Raw genomic sequence first — 10,168 nt, forward strand, 5'->3', positions numbered from 1 at the left:
TTTTCAGTAAGTGTTTAGGCTGTGTGTTACTGATTAAATCCAGTATTTCACACTGTCTCTACCATAATATCAGGTTATATTGGCTCTGTACCACATTTTTACACTCTTGCAATATTTTTTTCCTCTATCAGATAAATGTAAGCAGAAGATACCAAACTGCTGAGACTATTTAGATAGGTCAGTCTTTTGAGCAATAAGCCTACTGCTGTCTTTGTAAATGCCTGCCACAAAGGGATCCTAAACACTTAGTTGCCTTCTAGACTCCACTACAGTAAAGATTTCTAATTTTTTTTCCGAGCACCTCCGTTTCATTCAGGATACTACTATGTTGTTTAGTTTAGTTCCCCATGTATGGTAAACTTCAAACTTTACTGTTTAAAAATTCCTGTTTGAATTTTCCCCATTGCTTGTCTTTATGGTATGTGAGGGTGTCTGCAGCCTTCAGCGTGCATCCTGTGATAGGGAGCCTGGCATGCAGCTCAGCAAGAGAAACCACTCTTGCTGAGCCTCACAGGCCTCACAGGATGGTCTGAAGAAGAGAGGAGGAGGAAGGACTTCTACCAGTCCAGCCTGAGGAGATGAGAGCCATTGTGTGGATGGGACCAACGTGTTACAAGTTGTCAACAAGTCAGCTAGCGTCAATCCCAGTTAGAGTCACAAGTTCATCCGATGACAAGAGAGGTATCATCTTAAAGCAATATGGATTTTATTCCATCAAAAGACAAGACTCATTGTGCCCAGAGCATGGGGAGGGTGGGAAACCTAGAGCAGCAGTATACAGATTTCATGTTTCCCAACCTTGAGATGGTATTTACCAGTACTATAGTAGGTTACTACATTACCTTAATTATCATTCCATAGATGAAAATATGTAACACCACGGACCATTTACTGATAAAACAGCTGGTTCAGAAATTCTGGATGGCATTCGGCTTGTTTAGATTTGTTATGAATGGCTATAAAAATATTAAGTACCATCAGAAAGAAAACCGGTAACTCAAGCTTATATCATTCAAACAGATGCTGATTAATATTAAGGAACTTGTTTCCACTATGACTGCTATACCACTACCAATCACAAGAATTCCGAAATTATTTAAAGGTATCATATTGTCCGCAGATGTTTAAAGTACACATTCACAGTTTCTTCATTCCTAAAGCCTGTGTGAGTAGAAACTCAAAGCTGTGATTCTCACACTCCAACAGCTGGAGCCTTAACTCAACCACGAAATATTGTAAGTGCCCCAATACTAAAAAGTGTTAACAAATCTAAGTTAAATCAATGTTGGCTTAAGAATAAGCCAGAGATTTTACTGAATTGTGATTTTAAACATCCAAAACAAAGACAGAAATATGCACAGGAAAAAAAATAATAAAACTGGCACAAAGGGCTAGTAGCGCTGTAATAAAATAACCCCCACCCCCACCGCAATACTGTTTCCTGTCATTTCAGTTTTTAGGGAAGAAAGCATAGATTACTAAGGTTCTTTACCACATTTTGTACAAAGTACCTTCTCAGGAAGTAAATCTTTCTTGTACCAAAATGTGAGAAAGATGTTTTCATGACAGAAAGCAGATCAGCTAACAGTTTGCTATTCTCCTAAATGCTACTGTAGAAAGCAACAACCAGGTTAAGATAGTACCATGCATAAACCTTTATGCAACTATTCTGGAGATCTTGATGTTATTCCTGGTTCAGTCATCCAGCAGGGTGAATGATTCTGGGCAAGTCATTTCAGTGACTCCCTATTTGTAGAACAGGGCCATCAAATACATTTCCTTTGCTTCGACACTCTCTAATAAGAAGTTCAAAAGTTAAATCTTACCTAGCATGACAGTACAAAAGAATTACAGTTCCAATGTATACATCTTACGCTGCAATAAAACTGACATGAGGTTATTCATCCCTAGCATAGTATAATCTTAACAACGCTTTTTTTTGCCCAAATCGTTATTTCTAATTAGATCATCTGCTAGTTGGTGGGTCCACTTATGTTGCATATGCGTTGAATAATAAATGGAGGACAAATATCAGGTGAAACACATGCTGTAGAGACAATTCATTATCGCTGCAGATAGGTGTGGAATAGATGTGCTAAAAACCCTAAGGTGGTCTCTTTGCAAGTACTGAAAACAGCAAGTATTACAACAGACACTTTCTGTGCCTTTTACTTAGGGAAGAACAGAGGGAGATTTCCACCTACCACTGAAAATGCAAAGAAAAACCATTTATTATTAAAAAAAAAAACCACAAACCAACAACCAACAAACCATCACAATTGACTTAAAGGCACACTTCACACAGATATTTTCATGGGAAGTCTTCCATCAAGAAAGCAGACAGTCATTTACCAGGAATAAAGAACTCTGCCACCAACAACCTTCACAATATTGGAATAAGAAATGCAATGCAGATCAGTATTTACTAGGAAGTGCTCCCCTCCACTGCTTATTTTATGCCTCTGATGCAGCACTGAGCATGGAATTTCTAGTCACCAACAGAACTCCTTCCTGTCCTATCATCCAGTATGTGACAGCTCTTATCTCCTGGGCCGTAATATGTCAAATACTTCTACATAATTAAAGCCACACTGATTGACTGGCTAAGAATATCACAGGGATAAGTTTCTTTTTAAAGCTGCCTTATCTCTAATCAAGAGTTCTCTTCCAGTAACACAAGATTTTGTGCCTAAAGGACATTATATATACGCACACACACACATATATATATATATAAAAATAACATTCCTTTCTCCTTCATAATCCAGCAGTAACAAGAAAATATCATTACGCTCCGATTTCCCTTTGTAGTGCTAAATCAAAGACTATGATGGATGGCAAGAGGCATTTACTGAGGTAGGCAAAATGCACGTTTTCATTAAGTAGTGAAAATATAATTTATATTCCTCCCTTGATATAAACCTTCATTGCACTAGCAAAAGAACCTTTCCATATTTTATCAGTTCATTCATCTCTGAGATTTGTTATTATGGTGGGGTTTATTTAGGAAAGAAAATAAAAATCTGTAGAGGTCAAAAATACGTGAACAAATTGGTGACAAGGCTTATGTCTTGTCAGGTTATTTTAGATTTTAATATACTGTTAACAGTTCATTCTTTTTAAATGCAAATCTGTTAAGGGTAAATTTAAATATCAAGGCAAGCAATTCTGGTAGCATGGCAACAACATGCTATGCTGCATAGTAAGAATTTGGAACCGAGGCAAATCTTTGCTTCTTTCCCATAATGGATCAGTTTATAAGAGTAGAAATATTTGTGTTCTTTGTGTAATTGCCTTTATGACTATTCCTATATTAGTAGTTGTAGTGGTCTTTGAAACTCAAGACAGCACAGCAACCCTGTGAAACCTGGTAGCAGTAAGGATAGCCATCCTTAACAGACATAAAAGCTACAGATTACCAAAAAAAGTATTAAAAGAAAAAAAAAACCACAAACAAAAAAGGATACGCTTAGTAACAGTGTTTAATACACGATTTCATTCCCAAGAGAGAGATTTGGTATGGATTTGAACAGTATAGCAGCTCTGAAGCAATCTGGCTTCTGAACAAGAAACAAGCAATCCCACCTCCATGCGCTCTTCCTGATGTGCTGAAAATGCATCTCTCTTGGCTTTTAGAGTATGAGTTTTGAGGCCTATTTTAAGATTTGACTAAACCAAAAGGGTACATGTGCCGTTACGCTGAAATGATATTTTTGCGGTAGCTGGTATCAGCGATTCTAGAGAGTAACTTCAATTGCTTGACGTCATTTCACTCTTTGTGATAGGGGGAAAAAAAAATTTAAATCTGATGTCACTTCAGAACAGAATCTGGTCTGTGCAACACTCATTCTCTTCAGTTGCTCTGATTGCTTCAATCAGGCACTCAGGATTACATTACCATTTTGCTGGGGCAGGAAAAGGCAAAGTTAACTAGCACTTCTGAGACTCCCTAGAAAGACAGGCTAACCAGTAAAGTACAGCAGACGATCTTCTGATACTGAAGTCCACAGACAGAAAGTCCAGCCAAGTACCTTTGTTTCTGCCTCTAGTGCATGAAGGCAGTAAATACGTGGAGGGCTGTGGGAATCTTACTTTCTTTATTATTCTTTCACATAAAGATCACCTATTTCACTGAACCTGAACACCGAATGCTGAACACAGCTACTCCTTCTGGGAGTTTCTTCTAATACTGTTTAGATAGGTGCTGTCCTTGTGGAACTTGGGCTTCTCACCCTATGTTATAGCTTGTATAGAGGGGGGAAAATGCTGTTTAGAAATACTTGTCTAAACGTTTTTGGAATAATTGAGCACCAAAAAGAGAAGACAAAGTCTGAATTTTTTTTGTTCCTTGGTAGTTATCTATCCTGGTTTAATGTAGACAACACACTGATGACTTCATGGTCTTGTGTTTCATACAGTTTGAGGCAGGTATCACCTTGATTTTGGAACTACAGCTAACGTTTCATCCAGGCTCCCTACTTCTACCTAAACATTCACACTTTTGGAGCCTATGCTTCAAAAATTCCTGTCACTTCCTCTTCCTCCTCAGGGAATTTTCACATACAGACATACCACTATCACCACCAACAATACAGATGTTGTCTTGTTTCCCCTCCTCCTTCTTTCTTTCTTTCATTCCTTCCTTCCTTCCTCCCTCCCATGTTCTCTTGCTTTCCGATATACTATATGTATTTCTCTAATCAGTTTAGAACTCCTAAGGTAAGTCAGCACTTATAGGTCTACAGATCTCTCCCTTATGCAGAAGATGAGATTTCTCCAAGTTTTATTACGATAACCACTTCAAAAGTGCCTGCCCTATCACAAATGCTTTGTGACAACAAGAGTCGGTTCCACCTGGTGTTTGATGTCCTTTGTTTTTCCTTAGTAGGAAATGCTGTAATGACTTAATCTTCCCTGTGATTGAGGATTTCTGGGTGCTACAAGGTCACTTTGCATGAGGCCAGTGGTCTTTTGCACAGCAGGATGCCTAAGGAGTGCCTTCCAGAGGCCCTTAAGAGATCCGTCCACATGATTCTCCCAAAGATGGGCACAGTATGTTTGTGGAGAATTGAGGTGACATTGTCGCTGTTGTCTGTTGCTAGTTTGTAGTGCAACTAAGGTTTACTGTTAGTACCCCAAGATAGCAAGGTCTTCTACGTTTATTCCTACTCTTCCTTCTTCAGCAGCTTATCCAGAGGAGCAGGCCACACTGTGATCCCAGGGGATCATTCTGATGTCATTCCTAAAACCTCAACTGAATGAAGCTCTTTCTGTGCGCTCAGGCTCTTAACACAGGGAGATGGAATGATGACAGTCTATACATAAAAATATGAATTCTCCATCTCTGTTTATCTGCTAAAATACAAATTTTCTGTTCAATTTTTACTGGAATTACTATCTCACTAAATCCCCCGGAGAACCCTGCAGTGTCATGCTAAGATAATCACCTGGCTGTCACTCACAACAAATCCAAAGTGGAACAACTGGAAAACAGAGATGACTCTTCTATAGTCACTGCACAAAAAAATAACTTAGTGGAGAAAGCGGAAATAAACCCAGAAAGCCCTATGTTCCCATGTTAGATAACATTACTTGGCATTCTGGACTACAGTGGTCAAGCATCTAGATCTGCACAACCACCAGAACAGTGTTGTCACTCATGGCTAGTGTTACAAAACTATTATGTTTGGTTGTGAGCTGTTTATTTGTTGTTTTGTTGTTTGTTTTTTAAGATGATGTTGCTATACTTGTGACAGTAAGAAGTAACTTGCCTGCTATTACCACATTACAAAATCTTAGCTAAATCTAACCACTGTACTCAGATGAAAGAATTTCACTAAATTCTTCAAGGATTAGATCCTGTGAACCCTTAACATACAAAGGCAGACGACATATAAAAGAAAAACTTGCAAGGTGTTTCTTGTAGAAAAGTTTTAGGAATGAAACCAGCAGATTTCACTCTGAAAATGATCGGGGTTACGGTACAATTGACTTGAGGAGAGGAACTTTGGCAAAGGTTGTAGTTGACAAGCGTGTCTGTGAGGGGGATCTCTCAGAAAGTAAAAGGAAAGACAGAAGTCTGGAAATAATGCTAGCTGGTGACATGCTCACAAATATTCCTAACATCAATGCACAAAATGAAGTTCAAAAACTACTTCAATTAATAGAATGGAAATATTCAACCGTCTTTTAGGTAACAAAACAATAACAAGTTGTTCCTATGTGGCTGACTCTTCATTAGTAAGTCTGTAACTAGAAGGGCTATTTTCTGAAGAAAACTTCATCTTAATAGTTCAAAACAGACAACTATCCCACAATACTCCTCCCTGCAGCTCCCACTTGTAGTCCAGGTGGGTATGTCTGCATTGCAGAAGTACTGCTACTTGAAAATCCTTATCTAGGCTCCAAACCCTCACACTGGTTATAACTGGTATTATATTTCTCCATTCCAAGACATTTTGTATACCTTTTTGCCAATTTTCCTCTTCATTTACTTCTATTCCAAAAGAAAATTATCCCTTAATGCATGAGTATACTTCAGAGTATGCATCTCCAGCATTATTTCATGCAACCTTATAATCTGAGAACAATGACACTTCCTCCTTGTCATCCCTACCTACAGTGCTTCTAGTTCTCCCTCTTTTGCTTCGGTGGAAGTACCTATCAGTCCCAGAGTTTTCTGCACCAGTCTCTGCTCAGCTCTAACTTACTCCTCTTGATGTGCGAGTCACCCTCCTCTGCTGCAGCAGGTGAATGAAGACAGTAGTTACTGCAACAAAAAAAATGAAAGGAATGTCATGTAGTCAAATGACAGTGCATTTACATACCAGCATCAGAAACAAACAGTTCATTCTATACGTGTTTTTACCAGTTGCATAAGACCTTTCTTCTGGAAGATAGCATTAGCCAATGATAAGACTTGAGTTCAGAAAAAACGGAGAATTGGAATGAAAGCCCTCTTTTCATGGATGCCATGATAAAGCCTAAGTGCTGCATGTTCAGCTCCCACAGGCAGCACAAGCCTAAAGCGCTGAACACTTCAAGAAACACATGGTACTTTCTTGAGCACTTTTCACACAGCTCTCAAAGCAAAATGGGTCCTCAGGAAAAAAAAAAAAACAAAAACCTTACATTTTAATGCTCTCTCCAGTAGACTAAAAGCATCTGCAAGTATCCAAAGTAATTATAATGAACATGTGACGCAGCAAATGCATGTTTTGTGGAGTGTCTAAAAAACTACTGAATTCTGATTCTTCTTTCAGCTCTTCCTCTTAACTTGTGAAACGCATGTGACTGCATCAGTGCTTTATTTTCTACAGCTGTAAGAACTACCATTATGTCTCTTGCACTTATGCTGCAAAGCTTTAATTGGCCAAAAGTGCCAAAAGATACGACACAGAAGGGTTCTTGCTTGCAAGAAGTATGTTCGTCCTTCAGTTTATATCTACATTAAAATAAAATTATTTCAAGGAAATATTTCTTCCTTGAGGGGCTTATAGTAAGGTATTGGTTTGTACTAAGAGACAGGTAATAGAGGCCAATGTATCATACTGGTACTATATCATTGCCGAGATGCACGGATTAGCCCTAGAATGGAAGCTCTGGTTCTTTCTAAAAAAAAATTCAGACCTCTGGAAACATGTCTGCTCCTTATATCATGTACGGATAGGCACAAACATACAACTGTTCATAGGATCACAGAATTATTCAAGTTGGAAAGAATGTCAGAGGTGTCTTGTCCAACATACTGCTCAAACCACGGTCATCAGTGAGGCCTGATCTGGTTGCTCAGAGCATTATCCAGTCTGGTCTTAAAAACCTCCAAGGATGGAGACCACACAGTCTCTCTGGGCTGCTTGTTCCTGTGTATGATTGTCCTTGTTTTTATATCCAGCCTGACCCTCTCGTTTAAACATCTGCCTATTGTCTCATTCTCTGCCACATACCACTGTGATGAGTCTGGGTCCACTCCCCTGAAGACTTCCTTGTAAGTACTGGAAGGCTGCTGTTAGGTCCCCCCAAAGCCTCCCTTCTGCAGGCTAAGCAAGCCCCACTCCCTCCTCACAGAGCATGGCCTCCAGCCCCAACCACTTTGGTGACCTCTGCAGAACTCCAGTTCATTAAAATCTTCCTTGTGCCAGGAGGGACCAAAACCAGACACAGTATTATAGATGCAGTCTACCAAATAATGACTAGAGGGGAACAGTTACTTCCCTTGATCTACTGGATGCATTCTTGTTCATACAGACCAGGATGCTCCTGGCTATCTTTGTTGCCAGGATACACGGCTGATGCACATGCAGCTTGCTGTCCACAAGGACCTCTGGGCCTTCTTGGCAGGGCTGCTCCCCTGTGTCTATCACTGCAATGGCTTAAAGCATGAAAGCATTGCCTTGTTTATTTAAACACAGATTACAAGGGAAATGGATATAAAAAATCTGCAAATGCACCTAGAAGTTGTTGTGTTCAAAGGCTACGACCAAGATTTTGTTCTGGACAAAACCAGGATCTTCAGTATTTCTCTCTGTGAGCTGGTAGCCAGGAACAGATCACTTCTTGCTAGATTTCTCTATCTTCAGTACAGGAATATAAACTGGGAGAGGTTTAAACCATGGTATTTTCAGAAATTATTTCTTAGCAAATGTTCTTATCAGAACAGCTGGAGAGATGGTAAAATTATGCTTCTTGAAGTGGTTCCTCATGTTCACAGCCTTAAGCAAAGGTCACTTTTTAAAGACCTAGCTTTTGTTTAAATTCATCTCCAGTCTCCAACCTGAACTGGCATTAACCAAGCAACTGCACAAAAAATGCTTTTCGAGATTCCTCCTTAGAATCATAAGACTTTGACCAAAAGAGCTAAGCAGCTATGGCCTTTTCAAGAACACTTTTCCTTTACAATCTGAGGATCAAGGGGATGCAATAATGCAGCTGCTGATTAGAGGCAACACTGCATTTTTAAAAATAGCTTTAGATATTTCCAAGTGCAAATAAGGGCTAAACTATCAGAGAATTTAGGTTTAGGAAGCCTGACAATCAAGTCTGCAGCCTGAAATCCTATGAGCCCAAAGTGGACTAAGGTCAGTGGCTTCCCCTTTAGTAGTTTAGTAGCTATAGAACAACAAATGGAAAGAAAAGCTTTTTCATCCTTGTCTGTCCCATACAGAGGAGAATCTGGACTATACAGTGATAAATTGCATTCTTATGCTTTAACATCAACTTCAATCTTATGCTTTTCAACATAAAGGTAACCAGCACATACTGCATTTTTACTTAACTGGCAATGAAGAATCACACTAAAATTCCTCCCTTTTAAAACTGCCTTACGTGGAAATACTATTGCTTACACACAACCACATAAAACTACAATAGCAGTCGTTTCTGTTTTTCAGTTCTGCTGGTTAAGTAATGAGGGATTCTTGGTAACGGGCATAATACATGAAAAACCTTTTCTGCAAACAGATTTCCCAGCCGGTCCTGGGAGACTATAGGACAGCCTTGACCAGGTAATACAACTGAAACACTACTTGCATTTTCTACCCAAACTGGTCACAGTAATTTAAGACTTCTCTTAAATATCACCACAATGCACATTATCTCTGCACAATGAACGCTGTATGATCTCTTGTCTTTATTTAAATTTCTTTTCTTGTACGCCCTCACTAGCATGCAACAACGATCAAAACGACATTGAGGATGCCAAGTACGTAAATCTGAAAGCGCAGACTGCTAGTTGAGGCAAAATAAGCCAGTCTTTGCCTTTCCAAGACGCAGCTCCAAACGCAGCATTCCCTTCCTCTCCCCCACCCCCATCCCTTTTGTTATAGCAATACAACCCCCCCCCCCCTTCAAAAAACTGTTCAAAAGGGGGAAAACAGACTACACTATAATGTCTCATGCTGTTTATCCCAACAAAAATCAAGTATTCTTCATTGAGTGGCTTTTTGCCTCCAGACCTCATGATGAAGGGAATGGGAAAAGAGTGGATCAAGAGCTCTGATCCATTTGCTACACCGGAGGCATGAAATCAGAAACAAATACAAACTCAGCGGTGCTGCATTACATGAGGGCTCCTCTCGCATTTCTTCTGACTCGATGAAGACAAACAAGACTCTTAAGCCTCCCGCCCTCCCACAGAACACGGGCATTATGCCTATGTTGCACTGCCGGT

The sequence above is a fragment of the Charadrius vociferus genome, unplaced genomic scaffold, assembly GCF_000708025.1.
Source record: "Charadrius vociferus isolate BGI_N301 unplaced genomic scaffold, ASM70802v2 scaffold325, whole genome shotgun sequence".
Lineage (NCBI taxonomy): Eukaryota > Metazoa > Chordata > Aves > Charadriiformes > Charadriidae > Charadrius > Charadrius vociferus.